The sequence below is a fragment of the Mustelus asterias genome, chromosome 1, assembly GCF_964213995.1.
Source record: "Mustelus asterias chromosome 1, sMusAst1.hap1.1, whole genome shotgun sequence".
Lineage (NCBI taxonomy): Eukaryota > Metazoa > Chordata > Chondrichthyes > Carcharhiniformes > Triakidae > Mustelus > Mustelus asterias.
In genome coordinates this window covers 139583513-139607843 of record NC_135801.1, presented here as the reverse complement: position 1 = coordinate 139607843, position 24331 = coordinate 139583513, and the positions used below count along the sequence as shown (strand labels likewise).

The window sequence follows — 24331 nt, the reverse complement described above, 5'->3', positions numbered from 1 at the left end:
GGTAGGGAGAAAATCATAGAATCCCTACAGTACAGGAGCCATTCAGGCCATCAGGTCTGCACTGACTCTCTGACAGAGCATCTTACCCATGCCCATCCCCTAACCCACACACTTAACCCACTAATCCCCTAACCTCCACATCTTGGGACACTAAAGGGCAATTTGACATGGCTGATCCACGTAAACTGCACATCTTTGAACCAAGGGGAGAAATCGGAGCACCCGGGAGAAACCCTGCAGACTCAAGGAGAAGGTCTTTGACAGTCACCCAAGGCTGAAATTGAACCCGGGTCCCCGGCGCTGTGAGGTAGCAGTGCTAACCACTGGAGAAGGTAGTCAATATGGAGGAGGACTGCAAGAAATTACAAAATGACACAAAGAAACTTGCAGAAGGGACATATACTGGCTGGTAATTGGCAAATTAATTTCAGCACAAGTGTGAGCTACTATATTTGCGTAGGATAAAAAGTAGGCTGTGTATTATTTAGAAAATAAGAATCTAAATGGTGGAGCAGAGCTAAGGAATCAGAGTATAAATATACCAAAGTGATGACACAGGTCAATAAGGCCAGAAAGAAAGCAAACTAAGCTCCAGGATTTATTTCTGGAGGGATAGAGTTGCAATGTGGAGAAGTTATTTGAGCTTGTTCAAACTTAGGTGAGACCACACTTGCAGTACACTTACAGTAGCATGTACTCTTCTGGTTGCAGTATTTGGACATTTAGGGATGAAAAGGTTAACTTGTGGGACTGGAGAAACGGTGCTGCCCACATGATGCAAGAGTCAGATGACTAGGAGTCAAGAAAGAGAAAGCTCATGGCTTAGACCAACATACAACATTCTAGCAGCAGTGAAAGACCCCCAAAAAATCATTTTTTGTTCAAGTTTGCACATCTGACCTGAAAACATCAGCAAGGCAATTGAAAATCGCGGAGAGAGCTCCACAGAAGTTGTGGAAGCTGAGGGGCAGAGAAGAAATCAACTGTTCTGCTTACTAAGGGCTACATACACCATGGTGGTCCATGAAAAGTCGACAGCAGAGTTAAAGAACCTGGCAACGATCAAGGAAGAGTAAGCAAACCTTGAAAATGGCTTAAAAGCTTCCAATTCATGATGCAGTAAGTAGACAGCACTGGGAGAAATTCCATTTTAATGAGTGCGGGAGAGGTTGACACCATTACACATGGCAGCAATTTAAAAGAGAAAAAGAAAATCGGCTGCTCAACATGATTCCCCAACAGGAGGAAAGCAGTGAACTGGCCGCGAAGTTTAGGAATGACTACCAAAGAGGGTCAGTAGTGGGTATCAGTAAAAGCTTGATCAACTCCATCTCTGCAACAAAAGTTAAAAAATCCATGAAAACATTCTATGATCTTAAAAAAGCTGTGGATTCTAAATTCACCTTGCCAGACCAATTTGAGCACATGGAAGGGCTCGATCAGAAACAGAATTGGACACAATGAAGAAAGAGATTTTTAAGATTCAGAATTGCATCCGGATTAAATAATAAATCAGCTGCTGAGTATTCAAGTCAATACATTACTGTATTCTATTGAAGCAATTGCTGATGATTGCCAAAGCAAGACAAGACATTAATGAATCAGACAAATTCGGATAGGTCCTAAAAGCTTTTGATAATTATCTTAAGCTACAGACCAACAAGAATGAAAGAGCTAAGTTTAACAAAGGGTCCCAAAACCTGGTGAACTACTAAAGTGCCTTTATGAACAATCTGTATCATCCGGTTGTCGGGTTTGAATATGGTGATTTTAAATTGGAGCTGATACGAGACCGCATCATAGTCCGAGTAACTGATGACATGCTTTGAGCTACTACAATCCAAAAAAGATACAACTATGGAGCAGGCGATACAGATAGTCATACAATCAGAGGTCCATCAGAAAAAGAGAGCCATACTAAGAAAGGAAGACAAACCATGGTCCTGAAAACCCCCAATGATGGCACAGCTTATTAGACACTCAGGAGCAAAAAATAAATTACGAAACAAAAGCTCAACATGCTGACAAACCATGCTGACACTGTGGTGCCAAAAAAACCCCACAGGTATGAATAGTGTCCTGCAAGCACTGCTGAAGGCTTTCATTGTAAAAGGTTGGGACCCTTTGGAAAGACCTCTTGACCGAGGATCACGGGAAAACCTTTACATTCAAAGTCAATTAAATAGAGGAACTACAATGCTTTCTAGGCGAGATCAAAGATCCAAGATAGACTTTCTGTAACGCAGGCATTTGTTCAGCAATTTCAATTCAGATACAAGACCAAGCGTAACAGTCCTGAATAATAAAGAACCGCGGCTAGCAAACGGAGGACAACTGATACACCATTATATGGTGCAGAAGTGATCTATCAGTCCCAGGCATGTTACAAGTAGTGCTCCACTACATGAGCAAACAGAACTGGAAACATGATACCTTATTCACAATTAGGAATTTTCTTTTCTGAGCTGAAACACCTGCCTTGTTCCCAACCTCATCAAAATAGCAGAAGACATGGAGAGTCATCAATTATGCCAAATTTGGGTCCTTCAAACTGTCCAACTGCTCTGATGACCTCGACTTGGACTTCAGTGCTGATTTTTCAATGTTCTTCACTTAGTGTGATACTCCAGCCTTTTTCAAAGACAGTGTCCAAGAGATGGAAAATAAACTTCTTTTCCCGAGGGGATACAGAACCAACGAATACCTGAGTGTGACCGTGACCTTTTGTCACTCAGTGCATCAGCAGAGAGGTGGCAAACAAAATTCAAGCAATGGAACATGTTGATACAACACCACATTTATCCGACATTGGTGACCCCTTGGTAAGTGCATCCACACCTATCCATCCACCAAAAGGTGTTAGTCCAGGGTGCAAGCAGTCAAACAACTTCAGAACTGAACCAGGTGATTGTCCTCATTGGAGAACAGTAACCTTCTGGGGTCACTGGAATTTAAGAAAAACAGAATGTTGATCATGTGGCTTCCTCACAGCTTCCAGAATTGCCTCCCAAGGCAGGAATCCAGGATTCTGCAAAACATTCTGAACCAAAGGCTACAATGAGTCATCACCCCAGAGGTAAAGAATGGAAGACGAAACCGGCAAAAGTCAATTCAACAAAAAAAAGGATAGGGAACACAGTAAATGTAAAGGGATAAACCCACAAAATCTGATCATGAAATAGAAACAATAGCTTGAGAGAGGTACAACAGTAAAGAGAGGATGAAGTGGATCGAGTCTAGATCCAGACAAGAGAACTTATACATTTGAAAGAACCAGAATCAAGTTGACAAGGCACTAGATACTGCAACATTTACCAAAAAGACCAAACAAGTCAAAGCAAAGTACTACCGATCTTCTCAAGGATATGATCAGGGAGAGTCGTGAAGCATCCAGACTGATTAAACCTAGAAAGTCAGAGACTTGTTGGGAAGATGGAGTATGCAAATATAAATGTAAAATATATTGGGGGGAGGTGTACTATTTGGGTGTTTGGAGCTGAAAGGGTTGAGAGAGACCGGAGAAACAGTACCACCCACATGATGCAAGAATCACATGACTCAGGCTTGCAGGAGAAACGTCGTGGCTTAGACCGAGTAATATATTCGAATATAGTCGATACAAAGAGTGCATTTCCACTTGCCTGGAAGTGCAAAACTAGAAGCCATCAATAAAAGATAGTCACTAAGAAATCAAGTGGGAAATGCAGGAGAAATTTCTTTACACAGTGATGAGAATGTGGAACTCACCACCACTGGGAGTGGTTGAAGCAAACAGAAAACATTTAAGGGAAAGTTAGATAAGCATATGAGGGTTATGCTGATAGAGTTAGTTGAGAAAGAAAGAATGGGAGGTGGTTAGAGTGAAGCATAAATGCCAAAATGGACTCTTTGGGTCAAATTTCTGTGCTGCATATTCTTCGTAATTCTATGCAGCAATAAATATGGTTTTAAAAAGCCAGTTGGTCCAGTTTTAAGTTCTGTTGATTGAAATGAAAAAGCTCACTGTATTGATTTTTCTGCCAAAAGATGTGGCTGGTTGTTTTCCACATGTTATTTTGTACTGAATTTAAAACACATGCTAGAGCTGTTAAATATCAGTAAAGGATGCTCCAAGAACCCATTGCAATAAAAACTGCCAATGATTTAATGTACAGACATTAAATAGTCATTTTGGAATGAGATTGCAATCATTTAAAATTCAGTCTGTCTGCACTGAAATATTCCTTAAAAAGAAACACAAATGAATGAATAACTTTGAGGCCATAGGGAAAACGTATCATAAGCTGAATCAAAATCATTCTAAATGGTTGGTATTGTTGACTAATTCCACAGTCAATCAGGGAACTCAGGACTGACTTAGGAGGACCATATTCTCAAGATACTATACTCGTAATCAGCTGCACATTCAAGCAAATCCAGAAAGAGACAATGGAGATTGAAAGACAGCGATTTAGAGTGGCAATCACAAGGGTAGTGGAAGATAGTCATAAAATCATTCCAGCACAGGAGGTGGCCATTTGGTCTGTGGAGTTCATGTAGGTTCTTTGTCATGGAATCTAATCAGTCCCATACCCCTCTCTATCCACCTAGCCCTACAAGTTTATTTCCTTTTGAAATTAATTACCTCCACTTCCACCTCCCTCATAGGCAGAGTTTCAAGTCATTATCACTTGCTGCGTTAACAAATTCCTCACTCTCCACACCACTTGTCCAAAACTAAATTTGTGTACTCTAGTCTTTGTACCATCAGCTAATGGGAACAGCTTTTCTTTGACCACCTTATCCAAACCTGTCATAATCTTGTACACCTCAAATCAAATCTCCTTTGCTCCAAGGAGAACAAACCCAGCTTATAAATCTTCTAACTATCCTTCATCCCATGAACCATTCTGATAGATTTCCTTTGCACCCTATCAAGGACCCTTGCATCCTTCCTAAAGAGCACTGACCAGAACTGAGCGCAATACTCCATTTGTGGCCAAACCACAGCTTTGCATGAAACAACCCACTTGATTGATACCCCTTCTACAAATATTCACTCCCTCCACTACCAATGCTCAGTGGCAGCAGTGTGTACCATCTACAAGATGCACTGCAGGAACTCACCAAGGCTCCTTAGACAGCACCTTCCAAATCCACGACCTCCACCACCTGGAAGGATAAGGACATCAGACATATGCAAACACCACCACCGGGAGCCTCTGGCTCTGATCTTCAGGTCGTCGTTGGCCTCTGGTATAGTACCAGAAGATTGGAGGTTAGCGAATGTTGTCCCATTGTTTAAGAAGGGGAACAGAGACTTCCCCGGGAATTATAGACCGGTGAGTCTCACTTCTGTTGTCGGCAAGATGTTGGAAAAAATTATAAGGGATAGGATTTATAGTTATTTGGAGAGTAATGAATTGATAGGTGATAGTCAGCATGGTTTTGTGGCAGGTAGGTCGTGCCTTACTAACCTTATTGAGTTTTTTGAGAAAGTGACCAAGGAGGTGGATGGGGGCAAGGCAGTGGACGTGGTATATATGGATTTTAGTAAGGCGTTTGATAAGGTTCACCATGGTAGGCTTCTGCAGAAAATGCAGATGTATGGGATTGGGGGTGATCTAGGAAATTGGATCAGGAATTGGCTAGCGGATAGGAAACAGAGGGTGGTGGTTGATAGTAAATATTCATCATGGAGTGCGGTTACAAGTGGTGTACCTCAGGGATCTGTTTTGGGGCCACTGCTGTTTGTAATATTTATTAATGATCTGGATGAGGGTATAGTTGGGTGGATTAGCAAATTTGCTGATGACACCAAAGTCGGTGGTGTGGTAGACAGTGAGGAAGGGTGTCGTAGTTTGCAGGAAGACTTAGACAGGTTGCAAAGTTGGGCCGAGAGGTGGCGGATGGAGTTTAATGCGGAGAAGTGTGAGGTAATTCACTTTGGTAGGAATAACAGATGTGTTGAGTATAGGGCTAACGGGAGGACTTTGAATAGTGTGGAGGAGCAGAGGGATCTAGGTGTATGTGTGCATAGATCCCTGAAAGTTGGGAATCAAGTAGATAAGGTTGTTAAGAAGGCATATGGTGTCTTGGCGTTTATTGGTAGGGGGATTGAATTTAGGAGTCGTAGCGTTATGTTGCAACTGTACACAACTCTGGTGCGGCCGCACTTGGAGTATCGTGTGCAGTTCTGGTCCCCACATTACAGGAAGGATGTGGAGGCTTTGGAGAGGGTGCAGAGGAGGTTTACCAGGATGTTGCCTGGTATGGAGGGGAGATCCTATGAGGAGAGGCTGAGGGATTTGGGATTGTTTTCGCTGGAAAGGCGGCGGCTAAGAGGGGATCTTATTGAAACATATAAGATGATTAGAGGTTTAGATAGGGTGGATAGTGATAGCCTTTTTCCTCTGATGGAGAAATCCAGCACGAGGGGGCATGGCTTTAAATTGAGGGGGGGTAGTTATAGAACCGATGTCAGGGGTAGGTTCTTTACCCAGAGGGTGGTGAGGGATTGGAATGCCCTGCCAGCATCAGTAGTAAATGCGCCTAGTTTGGGGGCGTTTAAGAGATCCGTAGATAGGTTCATGGACGAAAAGAAATTGGTTTAGGTTGGAGGGTCACAGTTTTTTTTTAACTGGTCGGTGCAACATCGTGGGCCGAAGGGCCTGTTCTGCGCTGTAATGTTCTATGTTCTATGTTTCCCACCAAGTCACTCAGCATCCTACTTGGAAATATATTGCCGTTCCTTCATCACTGGGTCAAAATCCTGGAACTCCCTCCTTAACAACACTGTGGATGTACCTACACCACATGGACTGCAGCGGTTCAAGGCGGCAGCTCACCAATACCTTAGAGGGCAATTAGGGATAGACAATAAATGCTGGCTTACCCAGTGAAGCCCACATCTCAAAAATGAATTAAAATACACAAATTCAGTACAACGTTCTTGCTTTTCAATCAGATTAGTCAAGCACAACCTGCCTTTTAGAAGTCCATGCTGGCACTCCTTAATTAGTTCAAACCTCTCCAAGTACCAATCTTTTCTATGATTATTTTTTCTAAAACCTTACTCACCACTAATGCTAAACTGAATGGCCTATAGTTACTAGGAATATTCTTACACCTCATTGAACAAATGCATCACATTTCCCACTCTCCAATCCTCTGGCATCTCTCTTACATCTGAGAAAGATTGATAGATTAAGGCAAGTCATTCTGGTACCCCCACCCCACTTCTTTTAGTAGCCTGGTATGCAAGCCATCCAGATCTGGCAACTTCTCCACTCTTAGCATATCCATCCTCTCCAGCACATCCTTCCCATCAATTACCTTTATCGTCACTTCTATTTTGTCAGTATGCTCTTCCTCAAAACAATACAAAGTACTTATTATGTATTCTAGTCTTGCCCTGAACCTTTTAAGCTCATATCACCCTCTGTTACTAATTGGTCCCACCCCATATTTATATTTAAGATTTTTAAGCCCAATTGGCCGAATAACCTACTTCTGCCCCCATGTCTACCACTCAAGGTCCCCCAATATCAACATTCTATTTTTCTTTGCACATCTCAATGATTTTGCTATAGATTTGCTCCTCCATCTCTACCTCCAAGAATGTGCTGATACCCTTTATACTTCTCAACTTCAACCAAATGTGGTCCTCTCAAGAACATCCTCCCTTTCCAACACCATGTCTTCCCTAATCAGTATTGCCACTCCACCTCTCTTTTCTCCTTCACCATCTTTTCTGAATCCTTTACATCAGCGGTTTCCAGATTGTGGGTCGTGACCCAAATTGGAGTCAAAGAAACATCAAATGGGGTAATGAAAAATAAAATCATGGTAATCTTCCGTCCCAGCAGTGGGAAGAAACTATAAGATGAACTGCAGTGTCGCATACTTGACTGAGGTGGTTCTGATTGGGTTGCTGTGCCATAACCGCGAGTCCTTGTAACTAGGTGGAGGCAGATGCGGATTTAGCAGCTGACAGTAGCTCGGACACCTCGGGCCTGGGATTTTCATATGCTATTATATGCTCATCTATAATTAGTAAACTTTCATCATTATATACCTAATGTTACCTTTTTTTTCTGATGATTTGTTTTCGTTGGCATCCAGGTTCCATTAAAAAATGGGTTCACGTTGATAAATAGTTTGGGAAGCTCTGTTTTATATCCTTCAATATTAAGCGCTCTGTCTGCACCAATTTTAAACCATGTGTCTGTTATTACCATTACATCACAAGGCTGTGTCTGTAGTTCAATCTTATTCACCATACTTTGCAGGTTTACACACGTGCACTGTAAACCTGTCTTTGTGCTCCTTGTAGATGATCTTAGTCAGCTCTTATCGAATGTGGTAATACTTCCTTCTCTAGTACCGTCGAACTAATTTCTTTCTGCACCTTACTCCTCTTTCTGACTTCTATTTGCTGGTGACTATCCCCCAGCCAATTTTGTTTAAAACAACAGCAGCTAAAATAATTTAATCTCAGCACATATCAGAAATATCTTCACTGGTCCTATGTGTATCTTAAATCTGGTATTGGTTAGTGCAATATTTTCTTTTCAAATTACTGTGAAATCAACTCTCATTTATTTCCTCAGTGATTTTCATCAGTATTCAAGTTGTGTGCAAAACAAGAATCTAGAGTGTAGAATATTAAAATGTCACTTCATACCCTGTGCAATTAAATTGGTTTCAAGAGTCTGTCAATTTCCACCAAATGCATCTTCCCATGAATGCAGCAACGTGCGAGGGAAATTCACAGTACACTATGTACTTTCAGACATTAACCCATGAGGCATGTTCAAGTGCCCACAGAAGCGATAACATTACATTATCTGACCCACTGTTACACACTGTAGTATCAGGAAATTGAAGACATTAACATCTGGAAAGTTAACATTTGCTCTGAAAACGGTGTTACTTGTACTCTATCTTTAAATTTAGAAAGGTATTCCTGCCACTGCAATAAATACTGGGACTTGTTCACAGCTGTTTGTTTCATTCAACACAAACTAATGATTTCGCTGCAGCAACCTGACCACAGCATCGCCTGCAACGGATAGAGGAACCACAGAAACTTTGTTGAGGCAAGTTATTTATGAAACTACCCACAGCGTCAGAGACCCAGGTTCAATTCTGGCCTCGGGTGACTGTGTGGAGTTTGCACGTTCTCCCCGTATCTGCATGGGTTTCCTCTGGTTGCCCACAGTCCAAAGATGTGCTGTTTAGGTTGATTGGCTGTGATAAATTACCCCTTAGGCGACAGGGGTATTAGAAGGGTAAATCTGTGAGGTTACAGCGATTGGGCCTGGATGGGATTATTGTTGGTGCAGGCACGATGGGCCGAGTGGCGGCCTCCTTCACTGTAGAGATTCTTATCCTCAATTTTCCTCCAGCGTATTTATGATAGAAAATATATTTAGACAACATTTAACAGGATTGTGTCTATTTAAATTTATGCATTGGCGATTGGAATTGAAAGAATTCAGTCAAATTTAATCCTGTCATTCCACAAATTTTATTCGTGTTATTAAATTGTTTTCAAAAGGTAACAGACTGGTGGGTTTAGCACCACTGTAGGACAAGATTGTAGGCCAAGGTTTCCACGCCACCACGGGACTGAAACTGTTCTTATCAATGTCACAAGTGACGACCGACATAACCATGATAAAGTTAAACTATCCCTCCTCATCCTGCCTACAGTTTCGACCACACCGTCAACCTCCTGTAAATTTCTCTTAGACACAGGTCATGCAAGTAGGTAAAGTTATAGATTGCCCACGATCTGAATGGCAGAATTGGCTCAAGGGGCTGAAAGGCCTACTCCTGTTCCAGTGTAGATCTTGACACAAATATGAAAGAAGCACAAGGGATGCTAGCTCTGCTCATCAACTGCATCCCAGAAATGACGACTTCCGATGCCCATGTGTGGTGCAGGCATCTGTTTCATTATGGCACCACTTCAATTCGAGGTAATGGAACAAATCCAGATAGTTGATTTCCCCATCCTACTCAGGGCACCGTCTGCCGTATGATGCACGATTTGAAAACTGGATATCCGAATTCCAAAAATGGGAAGCAGGGCCAGTTGTTATACTGGCCCTCCGTCCAGCAGTCAGTAACTATATTCTGTACAGACTTAGAGGTCCTTGACTTCAGCAGACACCAAGAAGCTAACTTCAGGCCGATTGACAAAGTCACCATGCGGATACATGTAGTCAACAAATAATGATGGAGCCCAAGGACGTAATTAGTTGAAAAGAGAAGACATTGCACATAAACTGACGGATAAGAGTGAAGTCAAACTAAGGCAGCACCACGGAGGAGAATGGAGTGGTTTGCATTGTAAAACACCATTTCAAGAATGAATTAAGTGCCAGGGTCAGAGTGACAGGATGTTGCTGGTTGCACTAACTAGGGTAGCGTAGATGCCATGGGCAGGGCAGAAACCAAATGGAAGGGATTCAATAAAGGATCAATGAGATGAGCATAAAGTGGAGTTGCAACATTCATTTTTGGGACATGGATGTCACTGGTGGGGCCAGCATTTATTCCCCATCCCTAACTGTCCTTGGAAAGGGGGTGGTGAACTGTTTTCTTGGATACATCATGCTCGGCCAATTCAGAAGGTATTACTGGAATCATTTATAGGCCAGACAGGTTTAGGATTTGAGTTAGATGGGCTAGGGAGAACAAAATGACAAATTATGTAAGGGTAGAACTAGGTTAGACGTCAGGAGATTTTCCTTTTCGCTGCGGATCATGAGTTGTTGGAACAAACTGCCAGCTCATGCGAATGTGGATTTGCTGAAAGCATTTAGAACAGAGCTGAATTAATTCATGATCGAGGTTGGTAGCCCAGCTTACAAAAGCTACATGGGATGTTGGGTGAAATGCTGACGGTCACTGTGGTTTCCTGGAACTTGTTTTGATCACCTTCAAGAGAGGATGTTGTGTATCAGAGAAGGATTTCTCTGAATTCGTTCCCCCCTGAATTGGCCTGGAGTTTATTTGAAAAGAGAACAGTTGTTCAGCCCAAGTTACAAGACTGATAATGCATGGGGTCAGGATACCTGGGTCACACTCAATAGAGCACTTGCTCTTTTCCTGTCCATGAGTTTATATTAGTATCTGCTATGCAGAACAGTATTAATATTTTACATTTCACTGTGAAAGCTATATTGAAAACGAGCATGCAAATTGATATATAACAAAAGGGAAAACTATCCTCCCAAAAGAATACATGAAACAGAACAATTTTTTTTATAACCACCTTTTTCACCAGACAATACTCAAAGTCCTGAGTTATTCAATCAGTTCCATAAACAAAAGATACATTCATGCTCTTAACTAGCCACAAGGCACCATGCATATTAATCCGAATAATAATAGACTCTGCAAGCTGACATATTGAAGTTATGACAGCCAACATTTTTCTGCTATTAATAAATGTCTCTTCTCAATTCTTTTAAAAACTAAGTCAATTCAAATTTGGCTTGTTCATCACCAAACACCGAGTCAAATATATCTTGTATAACTTTAGTTAACTGGAGATATACACAGAAACCAAATACTGCAGTCTGTTGTTCAATTATGCCTTCAGAAGTGATTATCTAAACCAGCGGTCTCCAAACTCCGATCTGGATGCGGCCCGTGGGCCGTAGTTTGGAGACCGTTGATCTAAACCATGGAGACTGTCCTCAGTAACCTCAAAGAAATTCCTCCTCAAGTCCGCAATTACACAAAGAATCAGTTCAGTATTTATACATAATCATTATCAGTTTGCGTGACCAGAGCTTATTCAGGAATTCGGTCAGCAATAGAATCATAAGCAAAGTCATTAATCATGGCACAACTTGCTGACCTCCTAGAACTCTGTCTCGTTATTCATACTGCGCTGTAATGTTCTATAGCAGGGGTGATTCTCCCCAAAAAATGCCAAGTGTCTAATTCCCGTAAATCTTGAGTAAATCCAGGTTCTCTCAATGGGATTTTCAAAATGAATTTCCTACACGGTGCGCTGCAGAGTGCACTAGCGTGAATCACCTGAAAAATCAGAGGGGGGGAGGGGGGGGGGTGCTATTCCTGTTGAAGAGGCCAGCAGTATAGCATTGAGTGGACCATCGCGCATGCACCAATCTGTCAACGCCGAGATCACCGCATGTGCAGTGGCCCTGCACTGCCGGCCTCTCTATCGCTAGCCAGCTCAATTGCAGGCCAGCCCCTGGACCCCCCCCATTGCTGGCCCTCCAAGTCTCCTACGGCCCAATCGCTGGCCTCCCCAAACATGTCCCACCAGCCTCAAACCCCCCGCCCCGATCTCCTCATCTCCACCCCTCCCCCCCCCCCCCCCCCCGCCCCCGCCACTGGCAACCCTGACCTCCCCTGCAGGCTGATGCCAGTTCTCCGCAAGTGAGGAACTATCCTGGCCGGGGGGTTCCCGGGCCTGCTAATGATATTTAAATTAGAATTTAAATAAATTATTCGGCTCCATGCCGATTTCTGGCTGCTGCCTCAGAAAAGCAGCCAAGCTGCCAGCATAATCAAGGACCTCATACACCCCGGACATTCTCTCTTCCACATTCTTCCATCGGAAAAAAGATACAAAAGTCTGAGGCCACCTACCAACCGACTCAAGAACAGCTTCTTCCCTGCTGCCATCAGACTTTTGGATGGACTTACCTCGCATTAAGTTGATCTTTCTCTGCACCCTAGCCATGACTGTAATACTACATTCTGCACTCTCTCGTTTCCTTCTTTATGAAGAGTATGCTTTGTCTGTATAGTGCGCAAGAAACACTTTTCACTGTATACTAACACGTGACAATAATAAATCAAATAAAATTTTAAAAGGCCATGCGAATATTGGGTCTTTTAGAAACAGGAACATAAAGGGTATAGGAGTAATGATACATTTGTCTAAAGCAAAGGTTTGGCTTCATTACTGTCGTGCATTATGTTGTACTGGAATGTCTATGTTCTTTATCTGGACTTTCAGAAGGTGTTTAATTTAGTTAGTCCCTTCTAAGAAACTATTAGTTGAAGTTGAAACTCATGGAATTGAAGGCCAATGATTGACCTGCTTTGGAGATTGGCTAAACGGCATGATAGAATAGAACATAGAACAGTACAGCACAGAACAGGCCCTTCGGCCCACGATGTTGTGCCGAGCTTTATCTGAAACCAAGATCAAGCTATCCCACTCCCATCATCCTGGTGTGCTCCATGTGCCTATCCAATAACCGCTTAAATGTTCCTAAAGTGTCTGACTCCACTATCACTGCAGGCAGTCCATTCCACACCCCAACCACTCTCTGCGTAAAGAACCTACCTCTGATATCCTTCCTGTATCTCCCACCACGAACCCTATAGTTATGCCCCCTTGTAATAGCTCCATCCACCCGAGGAAATAGTCTTTGAACGTTCACTCGATCTATCCCCTTCATCATTTTATAAACCTCTATTAAGTCTCCCCTCAGCCTCCTCCGCTCCAGAGAGAACAGCCCCAGCTCCCGCAACCTTTCCTCATAAGACCTACCCTCCAAACCAGGCAGCATCCCGGTAAATCTCCTCTGCACTCTTTCCAGCGCTTCCACATTCTTCTTATAGTGAGGTGACCAGAACTGCACACAATATTCCAAATGTGGTCTCACCAAGGTCCTGTACAGTCGCAGCATAACCCCACAGCTCTTAAACTCCAACCCCCTGTTAATAAAAGCTAACACACTATAGGCCTTCTTCACAGCTCTATCCACTTGAGTGGCAACCTTTAGAGATCTGTGGATATGGACCCCAAGATCTCTCTGTTCCTCCACAGTCTTCAGAACCCTACCTTTGACCCTGTAATCCACATTTAAATTAGTCCTACCAAAATGAATCACCTCACATTTATCAGGGTTAAACTCCATTTGCCATTTTTCAGCCCAGCTTTGCATCCTATCTATGTCTCTTTGCAGCCTACAACAGCCCTCCACCTCATCCACTACTCCACCAATCTTGGTGTCATCAGCAAATTTACTGATCCACCCTTCAGCCCCCTCCTCTAAGTCATTAATAAAAATCACAAAGAGCAGAGGACCAAGCACCGATCCCTGTGGCACTCCGCTAGCAACCTGCCTCCAGTCCGAAAATTTTCCATCCACCACCACCCTCTGTCTTCGATCAGATAGTAAGAAGTCTCACAACACCAGGTTAAAGTCCAACAGGTTTATTAACAACACACTTAGTAAACCTGTTGGACTTTAACCTGGTGTTGTGAGACTTCTTACTGTGCTTACCCAGTCCAACACCGGCATCTCCACATTTCGATCAGATAGCCAGTTACCTATCCAATCAGCCAACTTTCCCTCTATTCCACACCTCCTTACTTTCATCATAAGCCGACCATGGGGGACCTTATCAAACGCCTTACTAAAATCCATGTATATGACATCAACTGCCCTACCTTCATCAACACACTTAGTTACCTCCTCAAAAAATTCTATCAAATTTGTGAGGCACGACTTGCCCTTCACGAATCCGTGCTGACTATCCCGGATTAATCCGCATCTTTCTAAATGGTCGTAAATCCCATCCCCAAGGACCTTTTCCATCAATTTACCAACCACCGAAGTAAGACTAACCGGTCTATAATTACCAGGGTCATTTCTATTCCCTTTCTTAAACAGAGGAACAACATTCGCCACTCTCCAGTCCTCTGGCACATTCCCCGTGGACAGTAAGGATCCAAAGATCAAAGCCAAAGGCTCTGCAATCTCATCCCTTGCCTCCCAAAGAATCCTAGGATATATTTCATCAGGCCCATGTAGTTACATTGGGCAGGTACTTTAATTGTGACTTGTGGAGCCCACAGTAATCTATGTGAGGGCCTATTCACTGTTTATTAACAACTTCAAAGTACAGGGAAGAGTCTCATATCCAAGTTTGACAATGAAACAAAGGTAGTTGGCATTATAAGCAGTGTAGATAGAAGTATAACATCACAAAGAAATATTAATAGATTTAATGAATGGACAATATGGTGGAAAATCAATTTCAATATAGGCAAATAGGAGGTCATCCATTTTGGACCCAAAACAGATGGAAAAAAAAAGGGCGCTTCCTAAATGGTGAAAAGCTAGAAGTAGTGGAGGTCCAAAAGTGTTCGTGTACATGTGTCATGGACAGGTGGAAAGACAATAACAAAGGTTAATGGGATGCTGGCCCTTTTCTCTCAAGAACCAGAATACAAAGTATTAGACTTCATGCTTCAGCCATAAAAAGCACAGGTTAGACCACAACAGGAGTATTGTGTTCTGGATTTAATACCTCAAAGGAGATAATGGACTTGGAGTCCAGGCATCATTCTAGTAAATCTATGCACTCTCTCCAAAGGTTAATTTATGAGGCGATATTACACAAGGTAGGATTGTATTTCCTGGAATTTAAAAGATTAAGGAGTGATTTTATTGAAGATTAAGGTATTAAGGGGAATTGAGAAAATAACTATTTTGATGGATTGGAGAATCTAGAACGAGGCAAAGTGACCCACTCCTGTTCCAATGACAACATTTCGTACAAGAACTATCAAAGTCATAGGAAATGAATATAGATATATGAGGATATCATCAAGAATGATAAATAATAGTTAGGAAATTAGGTTTGAAGTGAGGGGTTAGAATCATAAAATCCTACAGTGCAGCAGGAGGCCATTCAGCCCATTAAGTCTCCACCGACTCTCTCATACAGCATCTTACCCAGCCTCTATCCTTGTAACACCACATATTTACCCCGCTAATCCCCCTAACCTACACATCTTGGGGCACTAAGGGACAATTTAGCATGGCCAATTAACCTAACCTACACATCTTTTGGACTCTGGGAGGAAACTGGAGTACCTGGAGGAAACCCACGCAGACATGGGGAGAACTCCACAAGGCCAAAATTGATTCTGGGTCCCTGGCACTGTGAGGCATTAAATGAGTCAATGACAAGGGATCATCAATTTAAAGTGGTCAACATACAGAGGGAAGGAGAGAACATCAGTGAGCAAGAGACACAGCGAGACAGTATGTGGAACATTCCTTGTTTCAGTCTCCTCCCACAACTCTTACCAACAATTTCAGTGCCACTTCATGCTCTCATTGGGCCTGGAAAAATCTCTAAATTTTGCTTCCAATTTCCACCCCTTTCTCACCATCACATGGTCCATCTCCGACACTTCTCTTCCTTGATCTCCTTGCCTCCATTTCCGTCAGTAGACTGTACATTAGTATCCATTACAAGCCCACCGACGCCCACAGCTACCTCAACTACAGCTCTTCACACCCACATCTTACAAGGACTCCATCCCATTCTCCCAGTTCCGACGATGCTACTTTCCAAAATGGCACTGCTGATATGTCTTCCTTCATCCTTCAACAGTGAGACAGATGTTCCTTCACCTACTTATTTTGGTTGGTCAAAGAACTTGATACAAAAGCAAATTGCTATGGATGCTGAAAGTCTGAAATAAAAGCAGAAACTCCTAGAAGCCTTCAGCACGCCTCTTATTATTCTGGCGAGAGAAACGGTTAGCATTTCAAGTTGATGACCTTTCTGATGCTGTTAGTCCTTTTAAGCAAACATATGATTAACTAATTGACCTGTTTCTGCACTGGAAACTTCTATGGTTCAAGTGAGCACTGCCTATAGCAGAACTCACTAGTTAGAATTATGCATTCAAAGTGAAATAACTTTGAAGCTTCTTTATTTATGTACTATACAACAGAGCTCTCGCGGTTACTTCCTGCTTCAGCAGGCAGAGAGACTGACACCTACTTAAAATAGGGAGTAGGAGGCTCTCTAATTGGACCAATTAGGACTCTGAGTTCATACTCTAGCAGGCCAACCTTATTAACCTGAAGTCATCACACTCCTCTCTCTCTTTACTACCCTACCTCCCCACCCACAAAATCCTCCTGGTTTGCTTTCCTCAGGGGTGTTTTCCTCCGCTTGAGCGCCGGGTCTGGATCCTCCAACTCGGCCTCTGATGTCAGCAGGTGTAACAGTTGGGCGCCTGTCTCTTCCGCAGCGAATGCCGGAGGGTTGGTTCCTCTTCCACTTCTGGCGGTAGGGGAAAAATCGCTGCAGCTTCGTCTCGTGTTCATCTCGGACTCTGAGGTCCCCACCAGACGTGCTGGCGAGACAGTACTGGCCCGTCGAGGGGGACTCTGCTCATGCCTAGGACTGCAGGGCAGACTTGGCTCAGGAACGAGTGGAGAGTTTGAGTCACGGACCTGTTTCCTTACAACTGCCTCGCCCACACGTACTCGGTAAGATACTGGTCCCGTCCTGGACTCGACTGTTCCCGTTATCCATGCGGGTCCATTCATGTAATTTCTTACCTAGAGACTCTCTCACCGGCATCAAAGTGCATGTCTTGGCGAGTGTTGTCATGGCCCCCATATTGGGCTTCTGGTTGTCTTTCCACCTTCCCTCCTAGGTTTGAAAAGAACAGGCTTCGTCTGGTGCGGCGTCATCTGTCCATCAATAATTCTGCTGGAGCGATTCTCGTGGTGGCGTGTGGAGTTGTCCAATAGTCGAATAGCAGCGAGAGTTTAGTCTCTGATAACGCCCGGCCTTTAAGATCTAGACTGCTCTCTCTGCTAGCCCATTTGACACTGGGTGGCATGGTGCCGTCTTGATGTGCCGAATCCCATTCGATTTCATGAATTTTGTGAACTCCAGCCTGGTGAAAACTGATCCATTGTTGGAAACTAATACCTCCGGGATCCCGTGCGTTGCAAACAAGGTGCGCAGTTTCACAATGGTTACCATTGTGTTTGCCGAGTTCTGTTTGTAGACATCCAACCATTTGGAAGGGGCATCTATTATTACAAAAACATGGACCCCATAAAGGGGTCTGCAAAAATCAATATGGAGACCATGGTCTACCTGGCCATTCCCACGGGTGCAGTGGGGCTGCCAGTGGCGCCTTCTGCCCTTGTTGATGCTCCTGGCACTGTCCCACCAATTCCGCTATGTCCGCTTCCAGACCTGGGCACCAGACATAGCTCCTGGACAGCATCATTCCAGAGTGCCCATGATGTCGTTCGGCCAGTATGGCCCAACAGCCCCGTCTTGGGACTATGACCCGTGCTCCGCATAGCAGTATCCCGTCTTCCAGGGGATCTGCTCTCTTCTGCTCCAATATGGGTGCAACTGTGGTTGGACCGGTCTTTCCAACTCCCCTGTTGGCACCAGATGCTTTACCTTTGCTAATACAGGGTCTTTTTGCGTCCACTGGCATATATTGTGTGTCCACCTGGAGGGTATCCAAGATGTTTAGTGTCATCATGGTCTCCTCTACTCTAGGTACCAATGATGTGGTGTCCGGTAATGGTAACCAGCTTAGAGCATTGAACAAAGAACAAAGAACAGTACAGCACAGGAAACAGGCCCTTCGGCCCTCCAAGCCTGTGCCGCTCCTTGGTCCAACTAGACCAATCGTTTGTATCCCTCCATTCCCAGGCTGCTCATGTGACTATCCAGGTAAGCCTTAAACGATGTCAGTGTGCCTGCCTCCACCACCCTACTTGGCAGCGCATTCCAGGCCCCCACCACCCTCTGTGTAAAAAACGTCCCTCTGATGTCTGAGTTATACTGCGCCCCTCTCACCTTGAGCTCGTGACCCCTCGTGGACGTCACTTCTGATCTGGGAAATAGCTTCCCACCGTTCACCCTATCTATACCCTTCATAATCTTGTACACCTCTATTAGATCTCCCCTCATTCTCCGTCTTTCCAGGGAGAACAACCCCAGTCTACCCAATCTCTCCTCATAGCTAAGACCCTCCATACCAGGCAACATCCTGGTAAACCTTCTCTGCACTCTCTCCAATGCCTCCACGTCCTTCTGGTAGTGCAGCGACCAGAACTGGACGCAGTACTCCAAATGTGGCCAAACCAGCGTTCTATACAGCTGCATCATCAGTCTCCAGCTTTTATACTCTATACCCCGTCCTATAAAGGCAAGCATACCATATGCCTTCTTCATCACCTTCTCCACCTGTGTTGCCACCTTCAAGGATTTGTGGACTTGCACACCTAGGTCCCTCTGTGTTTCTATACTCCTGTGACTCTGCCATTTATTGTACAACTCCTCCCTACATTATTTCTTCCAAAATGCATCACTTTGCATTTATCTGGATTAAACTCCATCTGCCACCTCTCCGCCCAATTTTCCAGCCTATCTATATCCTGCTGTATTGCCCGACAATGCTCTTCGCTATCCGCAAGTCCAGCCATCTTCGTGTCATCCGCAAACTTGCTGATTACACCAGTTACACCTTCTTCCAAATCATTTATATATATCACAAATAGCAGAGGTCCCAGTACAGAGCCCTGCGGAACACCACTGGTCACAGACCTCCAGCCGGAAAAAGACCCTTCGACCACTACCCTCTGTCTCCTATGGCCAAGCCAGTTCTCCACCCATCTAGCCACTTCTCCTTGTATCCCATGAGCCTTAACCTTCTTAACCAACCTGCCATGTGGGACTTTGTCAAATGCCTTACTGAAATCCATATAGACGACATCCACGGCCCTTCCTTCATCAGCCGTTTTTGTCACTTCCTCAAAAAAACTCCACCTTTGGTGTTTGCCACTCGAGATCCCGGCTGGTGCTCCAACCGATAATGATATGCTGCCAGTAATAATGCCCCGTGCTGGATCTGGGCTGAAGCTATTGGCGGCACTGCTTTGTCCTCAAGTAGGCCCAGCAAGGGTTTGTGATTTATGATCGTGAATTTCCGCCCATATAAGTACTGGTGGAATTTTCTTAACTGCGAAGATGATAGCCAGACCATTTTCAATTTGGGCATATCTTCATTCTGCATACGCTATTAGCCGTTCCCATTAGTTTTGCCATCTGCGTGCTAGGACTATGCCAACCCCATATGGGGACACGTCACAGGTGAGCACCAATTCCTTCTTGGGGTCATAATGTGCCGAAACATTTTCGGGTGAGAGTTGCTGTTTAATTTTCTTGAAGGCCGACTTGGTAGCCAACCATTCCCAGGCTTGCCCCTTTTTTCGCAAGTGGTGGAGGGGATCCAGAATGGAGGCCCTGTTCTGTATGAATTTTCTGTAGTATGTCACCAGTCCTAAAAATGACCGTAACACTTGGAAGGTGGTGGGAGCCGGGGTGTCTTTTATTGCTCATACCCGATCCTCCAGAGGATGTAGGCCTGACTGATCTACTTTGTACCCGAGGTAGATTACTTGCGGTGCTAAAAAGACATTTCTCTCATTTCAAACCATAAGAACATAAGACATAGGAGCATAATTATGCCACTTGGCCCATCGAGTCTGCTCTGCCATTCAATCATGGCTAATTTTCTCTCATCCCCATAACCCCTGACCCCCTTATTAATCAAGAAGCTGTCTTAAAGACGCTCAATGACCTGGCCTCCACAACCTTCTGCGGCAAAGAGTTACACAGATTCACCACTCTCTGGCTAAAGTAATTCCTCCTCATCTGTTTTAAAGGATCGCCCCTTTAGCCTGAGGTTGTGCCCTCTGGTTCTAGTTTTTCCTACTAGTGGAAACATCATCTCCACGTCCACTCTATCCAGGCCTCGCAGTATCCTGTAAGTTTCAGTAAGATCCCCTCTCATCCTTCTAAACTCCAACGAGTACAGACCCAGAGTCCTCAACCGTTCCTCATACGACAAGCTCTTCATTCCAGGGATCATTCTTGTGAACCTCCTCTGGACCCTTTCCAAGGCCAGCACATCTTTCCTTAGATACGGGGCCCAAAACTGCTCACAATACTCCAAATGGGGTCTGACCAGAGCATTATACAGCATCAGAAGTACATCCCTGCTCTTGTATTCTAGACCACTCGACACGAATGCCAATATTGCATTTCCCTTCCTAACTGCCGACTGAACCTGCAAGTTAACCTCAAGAGAATCTTGAACAATGGCTCCCAAGTCCCTTTGTGTTTCTGATTTTGCACCCCCGCTGCTGCAAATCTTCTCCAGGACTTCCTCCAGGTTCTGCAGATGTCCTGCCCTTGTTTTTCCCATAATGAGGACATCGTCCAGGTTAATGGCAACCGGTGGTAATCCCTGTAGGATGCTCTCCATCGCTCTGTGGAATATGGCACAAGCTGACAATACCCCAAAAGGTAATCTTTTATACTGGAAAAGGCCTTTGTGCGTTTGTTGTGGGAAGTTTTTGCGAATCTTCATCCAGCCGTAGTTGCAGATGTGGGGCTCATGTCCAGTTTTGTGAATAGGAGTCCTCCAGCCAGCTTTGTGTAAAGATCCTCGATCCGGGGGACTGGGTATTTATCGAGCTGAGTGCAATGATTTATCTGTTTGAAATCGCCACAAAGATGCACCAAGTCGTCTGGTTTTAAGATGGGAACCATGGATGCCGCCCATTCCGAAAACTGGACTGGTTTAATTATTCCTTCGTGCTGCAATCTTTTAATTTCCGTGTCGACCTTCTCCCTTAACGCAAATGGTACCAGCTGGACTTTGCAAAACTTTGGGGCTGCCTCCAGATTGACATGTAATGTCACTTTGATTGTTCCAAGATCTTCCCGAGAAACCTCCAGGATTTGCTCAGGGCCTCACTCAGGTGACTATTTTCCAGCTGAAAAATATTTGCCCAATCTAGCTGGATCTCTTTCAGCCAATTTCGCCCGAATAGGCTTAGTCATGAACCTGCCACTACCATTAATGGGAGTCTAACCAGTTGTTTCCCGTAAGCAACTGGGTTGTATCCATCACTTTCAGTGGCTCCCCCGTATAGGTCCTCAGCCTTGCCAAAGTTTCGGTCAGGGCTACGGGTTGCAGTCCAGTGCGTATCTTGTTAAACACCGTTTCCCCCATGACCGATACGGCTGCACCTGTGTCGACCTCCATTAAAATTGGATGTCCGTTTAGTCTCCCTGACAATTTGATGGGTTCTGATTTTGTCATCACTATGCAAAGTAGCTGTTCCTCAGAGGTAGGTGGGGCTTCCAGGCCGTGCCTTCTCCTGTCCCTCAGCCTCCGTGCTCTTTTCAGAAATGTTGGTTTTGGAACTTTGCTTTTCTTTTGCGCCTCCTGACACTGGCAACTGTTGCAGTATCCTGTCGGGCGGGGCTCCGCAGGGATTGCTATTTCTCTGGACTTAATCCAGCCTTGTCTCGGGGCGATTTTGTAGGTGGACCTGGGCTCCCTCATATCCGAATCCTTCCGAGGGACTGCTATGTAGTGGCCTGCCCCATAGTGATAGTCCCCTAACCCAGTTGCACTGGTGTTGGCTTCAACCTCCATCAGGATACCCTATAGTTCATGTGCTCTGCTTGCTGCTTTTTCTAATGACAAAGCCAGCTGCAATGCCTGTTTACAGTCCAGCTGGGCCTCCGCCAATCGGCGTTTCTGTATAGTCATACTGTTAATTCCGCACACCAGTCTCGGAGCATCTCATTTAATGTCACCCCAAATTCGCAAGCTTCTACCAAACATCTTAGCCTAGTCAGGAAACTGGTGAATGACTCCTCGCCTCTCAGAACGTGGAGCAAAATCGGTATCTTCGCAGGATCAGAGGTGGCTTAGGGACGTAATATTCTTGTACTAAGTCCGACAACTCCTGGAAGGATGCGTGTGTCTGATGCCATCAGGAAAGTTAAACTGCGCATAATAGCAAAAGCTGCTGGTCCACAAGCAGTCAGCCGGATAACCGTTTGCTTCTCATCTCAGGCTATGTTGTTTGCCCCGAAGAAATACTTCATCCTTTCCACATATTGGGCCCAGTCCTCCACTGCGGAGTCAAAAGAATCCAACTTCCTGAACAGCGGCATGTTTGTCCAAGAATGGCTTACCCTCAATATATGTGGTGAAGCAAGTTCCTTCAGGTCACTTCTTTTTCCTTATTGCCACTGAAATAACTCAACGGAGGCGAAGGTCCCGTCACCAAGGTTTCTTTATTTACAAAAGAATACTATACAACAGAGCTCTGTTGCTTCCTGCTTCAGCAGGCAGAGAGACTGACACCTGCTTTAAATAGGGAGCATGAGGCTCCCTGATTGGACCATCAATGAGGACTCATCAGGGAGTTCATACTCTTGCAGGTCAATCTCATTAGCCTGACTGAAGTCATCACACAAAGCCACCTGGAAATTATGAAATACAGTTATCAGAAATAAGATTGCCATTAATATGTTGAAATACGAGAAGTACAGCAGAACAAGAAGTATTTAGTCTCACTAATTCATTTCTAGCCTAAATTAAAATACAAAATAAATGAGCACGTCATTGCTTGTTATGAAACTCTTCACTTAAAAATCGCAGAACTTGTGGTGAGCGCTTTCCAGGTCAGTAATGGACGTCATTTCCAACATCTGATTTTGACACCACACTTTACAGTCTTTTTCCTGGAGATTTCACGTGAAGAGTTGCCCCATGAGCACATATTACAAATCAAATGCTGAAATCAGCAAGCTCTATTGAGCAAGTGCTGGGAACTTGTAGATTAAGAAATGTTAAGATAGGTCACAAACACTCAAGTGTTCCACTGCATCCACAGCACTTCTAACATGCAACTCGACTGATCTTTTCAAACCGTCTTATCATGGTGATGTTGTGTCGAGAGCGTTGTACTCCTGATAGTAAAAGTACAGCCACAGGGAAGAAACATTTCTGAGTTATCAGTGGAGGAACTCCAGTGGAATCAAAGCTCCTTTGAACCCCTAAACCCACCCCAACTATATATGAATTGAAGTGCGAAATTTTGTAATACCTTGTTTAGAAGAATATTTGGTGCATCGTCCCAAGAACTATATGACAGCTCATGGTAGCTTTGTCTTTCTCTTTAGTGTAAAGGATATCCTCAGCTGAAGTGGAGAACTGGGAAATGGTGGTGGGCAGAGAAAAAAAAAGATCAGTGAGCTGGTTAATCCCTTCATCTTTTTTCCCATGTTTCTCCTATCTAGAGTGCTTACAGATCAACAGTAACATTGCTGAGAGATGTATTGTTTTCTGCTATGATGTATTGTCAGGGCCACTTGCTATGACTTTGAATAAACCACAATGTCATCTATTAGAGTGTAGGACTGCTCAAAAGCATGATAATTTTGTTCCTTTTTCCATGTAAATTAATTACATGGATTACCATTAATGATTTAACTATGCTGTTAATTTTAAAGTCTAGGATGCAGAAAAGGATGACAGGGAAGGTCGTCTTTGATCCAAATAGCCTATAGAAACTGCATATACTAAGCATGAAGGTGGAGGAGAAGGGGAATTATGCAGGAAGGTGGAGTTGGGAGTTTAGGAGATGGGTCACTGTGGATGGGAACATTGGGATCTGATACAATCAAG

The 24331-nt window shown here is 44.1% G+C and overlaps 1 protein-coding gene across 6 annotated transcripts in view; it reads right to left on the bottom strand.

Annotated features, from left to right (window-relative positions):
- Positions 1-24331, bottom strand: part of atosb (atos homolog b) — a 143909-nt gene that overhangs the window by 107094 nt on the left and 12484 nt on the right. For 2 of the 6 annotated variants that reach the window (XM_078219476.1, XM_078219474.1), the window contains exon 2: positions 23751-23857. The exons of the other annotated variants lie outside the window; for them this stretch is intronic. The gene's annotated coding sequence lies outside the window, so the exon portion shown is untranslated. The remainder of the gene's footprint in view (positions 1-23750; positions 23858-24331) is intronic. 6 annotated transcript variants of the gene reach the window in all.